The sequence below is a fragment of the Schistosoma haematobium genome, chromosome 6, assembly GCF_000699445.3.
Source record: "Schistosoma haematobium chromosome 6, whole genome shotgun sequence".
NCBI lineage: Eukaryota > Metazoa > Platyhelminthes > Trematoda > Strigeidida > Schistosomatidae > Schistosoma > Schistosoma haematobium.
In genome coordinates, this window is record NC_067201.1 from 14,471,941 (window position 1) to 14,484,665 (window position 12,725).

Sequence of the window (12,725 nt, forward strand, 5' to 3'; positions counted from 1 at the left end):
TATATCATCACCACGACAAGTGATCTAATTAATTAAATCACTTACACGGAGTTGTCTCTAAATGACACCTAATCAATCTGTAATCTACTATTCACTGAATCAATCTTGGTGCTTATCACTCAATGTATATTAATATTTTATTAACGTCACCTTGAACAGTACTCAAGATTCAAGAGAGAACAAATACACATATTGTTAGATGAATGCTCATGTGAAAAGTCTGGAAATCAATTGTCTATCATTCGGAATGATTTGTTTTGTGAAACTCTGAGTTGTTTCCGCTTTTGTGTTATCGCTATTTCGATTTCATGAAATGATTGGAACAGTTTGCGAATTCCCATTTCACATGGACTTGTTCGTCGGGAGTTTGTTTGCAAGCAATATCAGTCGCATTTAGCTGATCACAATACGTGTTTTTCCATTCCACTACACAACTGTTCCCTATGATATGGTTTCCTGACTACACTCGTACGATTGTGATATTCCATAGTGTATCATCATAAATAGTTAATATTTGAGTATTTTTACATGGATGGAAAACATGTAATGTGTATCTAGTTATAGAAAAAGACAAAGGAATGCATAGATCTGTTTAAATCATGACAGACTGGAAATGTTTGTAAGTAATGTGAGTCAGCTATGATCATATGGTGTCATCTTAGTATCATCAACTGTTTGGTTTCGGAAATTTTTCAGTTTCGAGATTACATTTTGTATAAAACGACTCATTTGGTTAATACGCTCTCACAAACATCCCAAAACATATTTTCAACAAATGGACCTTACTCATTGCTTTTACGAATAATTCATATTCTACGTGATAACTTACACCAAACAATTCAACAACAAACAATTATGGAAAGTTTAGAACGACAGTCGATCAACTATTCACAACTGATAATATCAATTTATGACTCAGGTTGTTTTAAATAGTGTTAAAAGTCCAGCACCTTATTCATCTCACAGAATCTATATATTTCCATCAATTTTATTCAACATTACATGGCTTGTAGACATCAATAACAAATAAAATCGTGTTGTGATGAAAAGTACGTCAAATGTCTACATAATTTGGGCTACACTGTCCGACAGAAACAGACGTGAATAAACCAAAGACCGTCCGACTCTACACAGATGGGATTTGTTGCGCTGCCTCATTCTGAATTCATACAATAATAGCAAACTTGACAACATGAAAATCAGGAATTATCTCTCTCATTCTGCATCAACCCTCCATTTTAATAGGTACAACTGTAAGTGAACTGTTTAAATAAGCACACAGTTATACAGACTATCATGCATCAACCGTACAACCTTCCGTACATAGATCTTCATCAATTCACATCCCTACTTCCAACAATTAATACATCCTGACATTTTACATATTCTTATTATCCGATCCATCAAATATATGATCATGACAACAGAAGATTTGTCATCTTAGGAACTGTGATTGAAGTGCTGTCGATTCTCTCACTAAATTGTTGATTCCCTTCTTATTTCTAATTACTTAGTATTAAAGGTGTACATTTGCATGTACTTCTTTGATATCACTTGAGTGTAGTTGCACTAGCATCGTCATCAAAATAACTATTCGTTTCCCTAAAATCACTTTCTTTAACAAAATCTGATGTATATATAAATATTTAATACTAACTTGATAACTGAATCTGATTTATGTCACAGCGATTGAACAGGATTCTGTTCAGTTATTAAATATATAAGAGAGAGGGATTGGTTGTTTTATACCGATAGCCAGATACTGTATATCGTTTTCATCGTGCTAACAGAAAACCACAACGACATAGTGTTATGTATCCACCATGAGTAATTTTAACAATTAAACAACATATTCAATGAAGGTGTAGATTTAATTACGTAGGAATATCGGAAGGTGAGTAAATGCAATTGAACCTCCCATTAATTAATTAAATTAATTAATTACAGAATCACATACATGTTTACAAAATACCACATAATTGCACTTATCATAATTCTACGATAAACATTCTGAGAAATAACAGCCACTTATGCAATTTATAAATTGTAGACAAAGATATTCATTACACATGAAGAATTCACACGATAAATGGGATTTTGTGCAACAGTAGTTGAATATTTCGTCAGACACTGGATACTTATTAACAACAAACACTGTGATGTGTGCCACTTATCTGAACAGATGTAAGTAATATGATCAAGAATCGGAAGTATGATTGTTACTGACAGAAGAGGAAGATGAGTAGAAGAGAAGGAAAATCAGGATTGATGAGAGTGGCAACAGGAATGGAAGAACTGTTGAGTACGTGAGAGACAATGCAAGGAATATGTGCAAATAGAAAATTCTCTTGAAACGTTTCAATAAGAGGACACAATCGACCAAACGACGTTCGTACTTCAGTAATTTCTCTTGAAAATTTTCAAAATGAGAACAGAATCGAACACTCTTACTCAATACAAACCCACACAAATGCATTAGCAACCGCGCTATCAATTTTAAATCGAATTGCAACTAATTACGAGTAGATTTGTTCATAATGTTCGGTTAAAATCAACATCACAATGCATGAGTCAAACATAATCGAGGTTCTTATGGTCTCATAATGAATGTTATTCATCCTCACAATACATTCACTCTTAGTCAATGTGAAAATTATGTTTTAAATGAGTCACATCCTGATCACATTTCAGAAGTCATTGTAGCACATGTCGAGTGCTCTCACAAATCATATATGCAATGTAGAATCCATATTCAATACTATGATGAATCAATTGATATGTCAATTGTTCACGAAATAGTCTCGAATCCAGATTGCTCTGATGTGATGTCGTTCACATAGTTGGAAACATTAAATTAAGTCACCAATTTTAACAGTTCGAAATTGGTGGTAATGCTGTATGAGTGCAGTGGTAGAAATAAAGATCTTGTAGTGACCTACTTTTATCAAGAGAACGTGATTGATTTAATGGAAACAATTATTATTGTAACCAACTTTACCAATGGTTGTGTTACTGTGCTCGTTTGTTTAACTGTGCTAAAGACAGCCATATTGCTCTCCCATTATTCTCCATTACTGTTTCGCGGTTCGTGACCCCGTTCGCACGTACTTTCTCCTACCGATTCCGCTTTTACATTTTCTTAGCACGATCTCGGTATTCATTCGATACCACGAGATCGCCAACTAAATAAACTTGGTTCTATTCCGCATTCGCCTTCTGATTTATTTGGCACGTGTTTCTTTTTGGTGGTGTTCATAATCAACTGGGTCTCGACACCACGCTACAACTGGTGAGCCGAATTTTGGAACACGCCTCAACCTCTGGTCAAATCTTCCAAAGAAGTCAATTCGGTGAGTCTATTGTTTATCTTTCCACGTCTGTCGTGTATTTTTATATTAATTTTCAATATATAATTTACTCGACATGACGGTTAGCAACAAGAGTAGTATTAATGTCATAGACTCAGACGTACAAGCCATCCAATTTCAACCTGTATCATTTATCCCTCATGATCCAGAGGTCCGGTTCGCTGCATTAGAGTCTCAATTCGAGACTCGCCGCATTACGAGCCAAAAGCAACAGTATGCTTTCGCTCTCGAATCTCTACCCGGGGACCATTTAGTAGCTGTACGTGAGGTTGTCCTCAATTCTAATGTACCCAATGCTTACGATCGCCTCAAAGAGGCCATTCTACGACATTTCCTCCCATCGAGGTAGGGACGACTGAGGAAATTGTTAGCACGTCACCCTCTGGGTGATGCTAAACCAAGCTATCAACTCACGCGCCTGCATTCCCTTTCAGGACCTACAGCAGCCGACTCAGAAATAGTTAAAGAATTATGTTTCCAATCTGCATTCGCTTTCTGATTTATTTGGCACATGTTTCTTTGTGGTGGTGTTCATAGTCAACTGGGACTCGACACCACGCTACAATCTATTTAAGATAAATGAGACCGACTCACACACTGACTCAAAAGTTCATGCATTACTCAGAAAACTGAGGTCAAATGAAGATAAAATGTATGCCAATTTCATCTTATCATGAATGTTTATTACGGTCACATTTGTACAAAGCATGCTGTGCTTTTAGAAAATTGTATGATAAACAGCCATCAGATTTCAGTATGCGTTTTAATTATCTACAAATGCCCAATGAATCTGATCAGATTCATCATGTCTATTGAGAGAAGGTGAATTTCACACACAAAATCGTAAACCTCGTTTCAATAATTCCAAGTCACTTCAATTGTAATACAACCACCTATTGATCCTATTGAGTACGGAGCATATACAAATGCCCCATTCGAATGCTTGGGAGACAATGTGAATCTACATGCATCACATGCATTGTTAATGACAAGTCGAAATGCAAAATAATTCTCATTTTACAGTAACACACTTCCCTACTCATTAATTTCGGTGTGATTACACTGTTGAATTGAGAAACAGACGGGATAGTAGAATCAAGAGTAATAGCTTATTATAGTAATTATATAAATGATGGTTAATTCACAAGGATAATTTGCATCAACTATATTGGATCCCTCATTATTATCATCTGATATTAATGTTAGGTTGACTTTCTATTTTATTTTGTTGATATCTACACACATCATCGACTATCATACAACCGTTAAACTCTCACTAATACAACACCATCTGCCAACACTAACAGTACTAATAATAATACTAATATTATCACTAATACTGTGGTGTGTGCTACTTATGTTGACTTAAGTAGTATATGATGTTAGTCGTAAACAGAAGGTCAGGCAGTAGAGAGACAACAGGATCGAACAGTAAATAATAGAACCAGAATGCAATTTGTATGAAAATGTAGGAACAATGAAGTCTGAGTCATTATGAGACAATTGATGGACAGTTTGCAAATTACGCATTTACTATTTGATTGATAGATTTTATTGAGACGTCCTGTAATTTTGTGTTAAATACATTTGATTGTCCCCACTGGTGTTCTTCTTCACTACAATAATACCATCACAACTACCACAACGACAATTCTAGAACTTCTCTAATATTTCACAAGTATGTATTTCGATTATCATCTCTCTTGTCGAAATTCATGTTTGGTGCGTGTTTTCGTTACTTATCAGTAGTGATATCATTCATAGTAATATCCATCGACGCCTGTCTACAAATATATAAAATTCCAACTCTCCAGAATACAGATTACTTTCACACCAAACAAAATTCTTTATACGAACATCGACTTCGATGCTGACATTCGATTTCCAACTCTCTTGGTCACTTATAATACTCTTCTTTACAAAAACCCTGCAATTCGCATTTTCCAGCCAGTCGACTTTCAGAAACAATCTTCTACATCGCGTCGATCGTCATTATTCTTCCAAATCTATCACTTTATCTCCATCTCCCACTACACAACTTTTCCACTAAACCGATATATTTCTCTTCGCATGCTCATCCCAATCATGGTTCATATGAACATCACCGTTTCATTTTACCATGTCATTCAACATTTATCTAGTTCATCATCTTCACATCATGATAACAGTAATGGGCAAATTTCTGAATATCGTTATGAGAAACATGCTATGTGAGATTGTACACTTCACAAGTGAACTCTCCGAAAACACAACCTTTCTCCAAACTAATCTTTGTAACTCTGTGATTTCCTAATCAGTGCATTCCGTTTAGTTTTAAACTACTCTTTATAATGAATCAATGATAATCGACTGATGTGCAACAATATGAATTATTGGTTTATCATTACATCCTGATAAAATGAACGTATGTTCATTACGAAATGTTCTTGCTTACCATCAACGTCAGTGCCTGAAATCACCGATCGTTTAAAAGTAACTTGCGTTTGGGTAATAGTGTTGATAATAAAAGTAGGCTAGTTCGAGTAAATATTCAGTGACAAAGAAAACACATTTCTCAATATTAAACCACCATTCATCGATTCAAATGTATATCTAAGCAATCATACGTCTACTGTTCAATCACTACACTATAATCATTCATTTATTATATTTACTTTTTCCGATTTGCCGGAAAAATCAATCATCCTACTATCACATATTTCAAAATGACCTTTCCAATCATAGTTGATATCCCTGTATTATCGTCAAATATCGTCCACCACAATACAGTTATAGTGTTGTATAGGGAAAGTCAATCAGAAGTAGCCTAATGAGATGGTCAATTGATGTCAATCAGAAGTGATCTAAAGGGCAAGTGTATTTCATGGAGTTGAGTAGGAAATGAATCAATTTCCTAATGATTATTATGGTATGTATATGAATGAGTATTTGTCCATTTTATTCGGTTATCCAGCACACTTTCTTCCTCACTCTTGTGTTGTTTCCAGAGTATTCATTGGATGGATAGCGTGTAGTACAAGGTGTATCAGTATCAGACTTTTGATACCGCTGGCCATAACAGCATTAATAGTGTGCAAACATTGAAACAATCTATACTTCAAAAACACACAAATAAACCGAAATAAAACTATGAAAAACTACCTCACTTAACACAGCAAATGAGAAAACTATTTTATATATTATATTTTTTTCTTTAGCCGTTTTTGTCTTCGGTACATGTTTTATTTTCCCCTCCAAGGTTTGGAGGTAATTTTTCCAGAAAGCATTTCCAAGTGTCAGCTAAACGTGTGTATAAATTGGTCCTGCAAATAGACATAATAATGGAATTATTGCTTATAATGTGGATGACTAAAGGAAGTGCTCATTTACTGAAATGATCCTGGTGCTTCTAAACATGATCTTTTCAGCAACAATTCGATGATCAGTAATGAAAACTCGACATTATTCTCCATAGATGCGTGTGGAATGTATTTTTTTAGGCACATATAAATTTCATCTGAGTACCGAATTAACAGATGGTGTTAATCTCACGAATATAAAACACTCGAAACTATAAGCATCTATATGTACTATGTAAATTGCTAGGTGACAATCATCTCCCGTTAATGTGATACAAGTACAAGAAATAGGTATGAACGGTAAATGGTTTGCCATAACTTCATCATCTGTTTCTATTGTTAGAAATCCACAATGAGGTATACATTATTTAGACTATGATGAGATCACGTTTTCGAAATAGTTCTTCACTGGAATATTTCTTGCCTGTGCTAAATAATGAAAAAGAGTACAAACATTAGATACCTGTGTTATTCTGTAAGTCAGTACTTAAATCTGAACCCATCCAGTTGGCAAGCCAACAACTGAATCAAACACACATCATGAATTCCCACATTAACATAACAATAACCAACGAAATAAGAAAGATATCACTTCCATTGATTGTGTTTGATAATAATTTCAGCAATAAAAGATTTAGCATTGAAGAGTGACATCCAACTTACCACGTATCCAAAATAAGGATTCTTAAACAAGAATTTGTCAACCAGATTGATTATTTATGCATATTTCAGTGATTAATAACAAATCACAATATCTGGCATTATAATATGAGGCTGAATTGAGCGGAACGTGATGATGGAATGTTATCTGCAATGTTCAATATAATGAGAGAAGCTATCACTGACACTTATTTAATATTACTTCACCAGATTCCATTCAATTTGTTAAGGTGACATGATAACCTTAATACGATTCCCAGAACATTTCCGGTGTAATTCATATAAGCAATATCGAATCTATCAAACACAAATGTAACACTGATGAATAAGACAAGTCATGCTCATGTTGGAAGAACTCACTATTTCGCTTTTCGAAGTGATTAGTACCTTCAAGTCCGAATTTTCACCTACTAAGACAAGTCACGCTCAAATATGAAGAAGTATTTATGTTGGGAGAACTCCTATTTAAAGTTTCGAAGAGATTAGTAACTTGAAGTTCGAACTTTCACCTACATATCTCACTTGCATGATACCAATATCGTCAACCAACTGATGACTACTTCTCCATAAATATGTCCCTCAATTGTGGATGAGGATGCACAAAACAAATTTATAACAAATGACGTGAGAGATGTAGTGGACGATTCCAATAGTTTTGATTCGTAGTAAAGTTCTGTATACATTCTTCTGAACAATATCATACTGGGATTAAATAGTTGATCAGTGTCATCCAGCAATTGACGATAATCAAACGAATTTCAGACTCAGCTGTGAAACATAGTTCATGAATCGTCAATCTTAACAATCACATAAATTGACAAATGAAAATAGACCTAATAAGTCAACATTTACTGACCATCGCTAAATTACATGACGATTACGAATGACTTCAGCTGTTTACAATTCAAACAAAGAGGCTTCCTACTCCAACTAGTCGAGAATATATCTCAGTCAATGCAACATTCATATTAACTTATAAGTAGCAAGTTAATTGTTCTCGGAAAATAAAGTCAAACAAAATAGTAAACTCATGAATCTAATTCCCAAATCACTTGTGTACCATACACTCTGAGACAGTAGAATACATTAGTAAATAGTATGTCTAAAATGAACACTTCCTGAAAAGACATACATTGAAAGAAGGAAGGACAAATGAGCCAGAGAATATATCAGGTGAATTAATGACATTAATAAAATAATTATTATGCTTACTCCACATCAAAGATCACTAATAAAATCATTGACATTACGAAAATCAACATCGATAGTTTGTGTTGTAATGTTCTGATTAGAATGGAACAGAGCAAATCTACTCATTGATGTTAAATTACTGATAGTCAGTATATCTATTGTAGACTTGAATGAAATAAACAATCATAACTACCTACAATGCTTCAATACTATGAATAGTTATTATCAATATGATGGATGTGATCAACTTACACACTTACTTCTTACAGAATATGTTTCATTCATATCCTCTAATGCTAAAACCTTAAAAACTGTTTTAACTCATCTGTGAGAAACACAGAGATACACACTACTCAGACTGTTTCTCATGATGTCACCTTACTGAAGGCAAATATTCCATAAGATATCATCCAAACAGTTTATCGTATCAGATTTCTGAACACAAAATTATTTGCACTAAACATTGTTGCGACTATTCGTGTTACCATTCTGTGTTTGATTCACTTAGTGATTGACACTCATGAGCAACATTTCACATTATTCAATTCCACTTACCTCCTTTTCCTAAAACAACAACAACAATAAATGGTAATATCGTGTGATGCTAATTGATGCTAAATCATAACATATTCTTCGTAATTTTATCATTAATGTGAAGTAGAAGAACAAGAACAAGAAGAAGAAGAAGACGTCAGTTCACCTTACATAGGACACAAATATAACAATGTTTCAATATTATCAATGTTCAACTCAACTCTCACAAACATTGTATTAACTGAATTTTTGGCACTCATGAATAGTTCAGTTTACTTACTGGTGATTAATCTGAACCGATAACCCTTCTCTTGTTTTTATCAGACAATGTCAATCATCGTTTAATTGGAAACTTATCTAATTCCAGACAGTGTCAACACGCGTTCACACCATTCTCTTATTCCCTCACATATACAATGCCAAATATCACTGCTTCTCTGTCACTAAACCAGTATGAGTAAAACTAACCATTTTATCAATTATTAACACTTCAATACCCCTAGTACGCATATCATGACAGATTTTAAGTGAACAAACCAGCTTGAATTCCTAACTGATATCTCAATTGAAAGTAGATCAGATACGTGAGTGACGTTCACACAATCGTTGGTAATTCTCAATGTGCTTATACAACATATTAGATGTCATTCAGTGATGAATGTTTCTTGTGTACTCGTTTGCGTGGAGGTAATGATAGTAACAGTTTGTCACAGATCGTCAAGTTCATTTCATATGCTGTAAGTATAAACGATCGATCAATCACTGTTCATTTTGCATGAAAGATCTGTGTTCATTTGTCTTCTATTTAATGAATGGACATAACATAATATTGAATAGATTTTGCACAATGCTGTCTCAATTCTCACAACACAGTATATTATGACAATGCGCGTGAACTGTCCTCCATCTTAAATCCAATATTCCTCCATTCAGCAAATCAAATTACTGCCATTATATCAATGCGTCACAAGAATTTCAGTCGAAATTCAATAACCCACGTGCTATTTCATACAACACAGAAATTAGATAGTAATTGAGAAAGAATTCTATTTCACGATTAACTGCATACAAAGCACTGACCATTCCATCACTGTACAACAATTACATAGTCACTAACTCACCAGTCGCCTCTTGCATTAAGAAAATTGAAATCAATGACACTATACCAATTGACATATCAATTCAATCTGATACCAAACCGAATTTCAGCTACATTAATACTTCTTCAATAATGGAATGAGTGAAAGACATGTTATGACTGAACATATAGTTTGCTTAGTGTAAATAATGTATTTAACTAACAAAACGCTTTATTTACCCTCAATTCACGTGTCATGCAATTCGATAATAATTTGATGATAATCGAATCGATTAATCACATTTATTTCTTGCATATATAGCGGGAATATATGGAACTGAAAACAACTGTCAACCGATATCAACGTCAAAATCTTCAACACGAGAGCCAACACAGTTGGATCAGTTGAACGTAGCTGAAATTTCGAGAATGAACATGACCATCATCAAAAATGTACAAGTATTCATAAACAATGGTCTACTCAAGATACTCAATGTTCAATGGCCGGATACCATCAACAACAGACTACTGTGGGAGATAACATAACAGCTTCCAGCTCTACAGAAATTAGGAAAAGACGGTGAAGGTGGATAAGACATATATTACAGAAAACAATAAATCACATCAAGAGGCAAGCGCTTACCTGGAATCCTGAAGAGAAACGAAAAACAGGAAAATCAAAGAACACACGGAGTAGAGAATTGGAGGCAGACATGAAAAAGATGAATAGAAACTGGAAACAGTTGGAAAGCATTACGTAGGAGAGAATTCGATGGAGAATACTGGTGTGTGACTAACGCTCCTAGACGTGGACATGAGACATAAGTAAATAAGTATATAACGTTAGAAAGATTGTGTAAACACGAAAGTGGTTTCGTCATTGCTGCTAATTCCTACTACTAAAATTCATCTAACAAAACAATCATAATGTTCCACTAAACAGACATTCAATTATACAACTCGTCACTCTCAATTGTAAACTGTAAGATATCACAGATACCCAGTCAAGCAATCTCAAATAATGCACACTTTATTGGAAATAACTTCAGCTTCCACTGTTATATAATTAATATCAATTCGTGAAACATATTTCATTTCGGATATCCTCAACTGAATCAACTCCAGTGTCAAGAGATGTCAGCTCTTGTTAATGCATTTTATGCTCTTTCAAATTTTATCTGGCTAATCGCATCTCAACAAACAACTCAACACTATGCACCAATATAATTGATTGCAATTACGTAAGAAGGAAGGTAATTAGATATTGAATTATATCATCACCACGACAAGTGATCTAATTAATTAAATCACTTACACGGAGTTGTCTCTAAATGACACCTAATCAATCTGTAATCTACTAATTCACTGAATCAATCCTAGTGCTTATCATTCAATAAAACTATTGTATCTAACCAACTAATAAAATATTAGTTCGGAATTATGGTCACAAACCAAATAACGTGGTCATAAATTATTTCTCCACACTCTATCCTGTTGAAAGAAACATGAATGCTGAAAACTCAGCGATTTCAACCATGTCACTCTTACCTATGATTTGATATTTGATTAATGTAACGCTGAACATTACTCAAGATTCAAGAGAGAACAAATACACATATTGTTAGATGTATGCTCATGTGAAAAGTTTCGAAATCAATTGTCCATCATTCGAAATGATTTGTTTTGTGAAACTCTGAGTTGTTTCCGCTTTTGTGTTATCGCTATTTCGATTTCATGAAATGATTGGAACAGTTTGCGAATTCCCATTTCACATGGACTTGTTCGTCGGGAGTTTGTTTGCAAGCACAATATCAGTCGCGTTTTTCCATTCCACTACACAACTGTACCCTATGATATGGTTTCCTGACTACACTCGTACGATTGTGATATTCCATAGTGTGTCATCATAAATAGTTAATATTTGAGTATTTTTACATAGATGGAAAACATGTAATGTGTATCTAGTTATGGAAATAGACAACTGAATGCATAGATCTTTTTAAATCATGAGAGACTGGAAATGTTTGTATGTAATGTGAATCAGCTGTGATCATATGGTGTCATCTTAGTATCATCAATTGTTGGGTGTTTTTAAAACAAAAATCGTAAGGGATTGTTGTCAAAAATTTTTCTGTTTCGAGATTACATTTTGTATGGAAAGACTTACATTGTTCATACTCGCTCCCTTTTCACTCCTTTGTATATTGTTTTATACTAATTATTTATATTCAGTAAACAGTTGTATTGCCAACAATTGTTAAACTTATGTTGTAAAGCAAGTTGTAGTGCCGTCGTTCTCTCACAAAATTGTTGATTCCCTTCTTATTTCTAATTACTTAGTATTAAAGGTGTACATTTGCATGTACTTCTTTGATATCACTTGAGTGTAGTTGCACTAGCATCGTCATCAAAATAACTATTCGTTTCCCTAAAATCACTTTCTTTAACAAAATCTGATGTATATATAAATATTTAATACTAACTTGATAACTGAATCTGATTTATGTCACAGCGATTGAACAGGATTCTGTTCAGTTATTAAATATATAAGAGAGA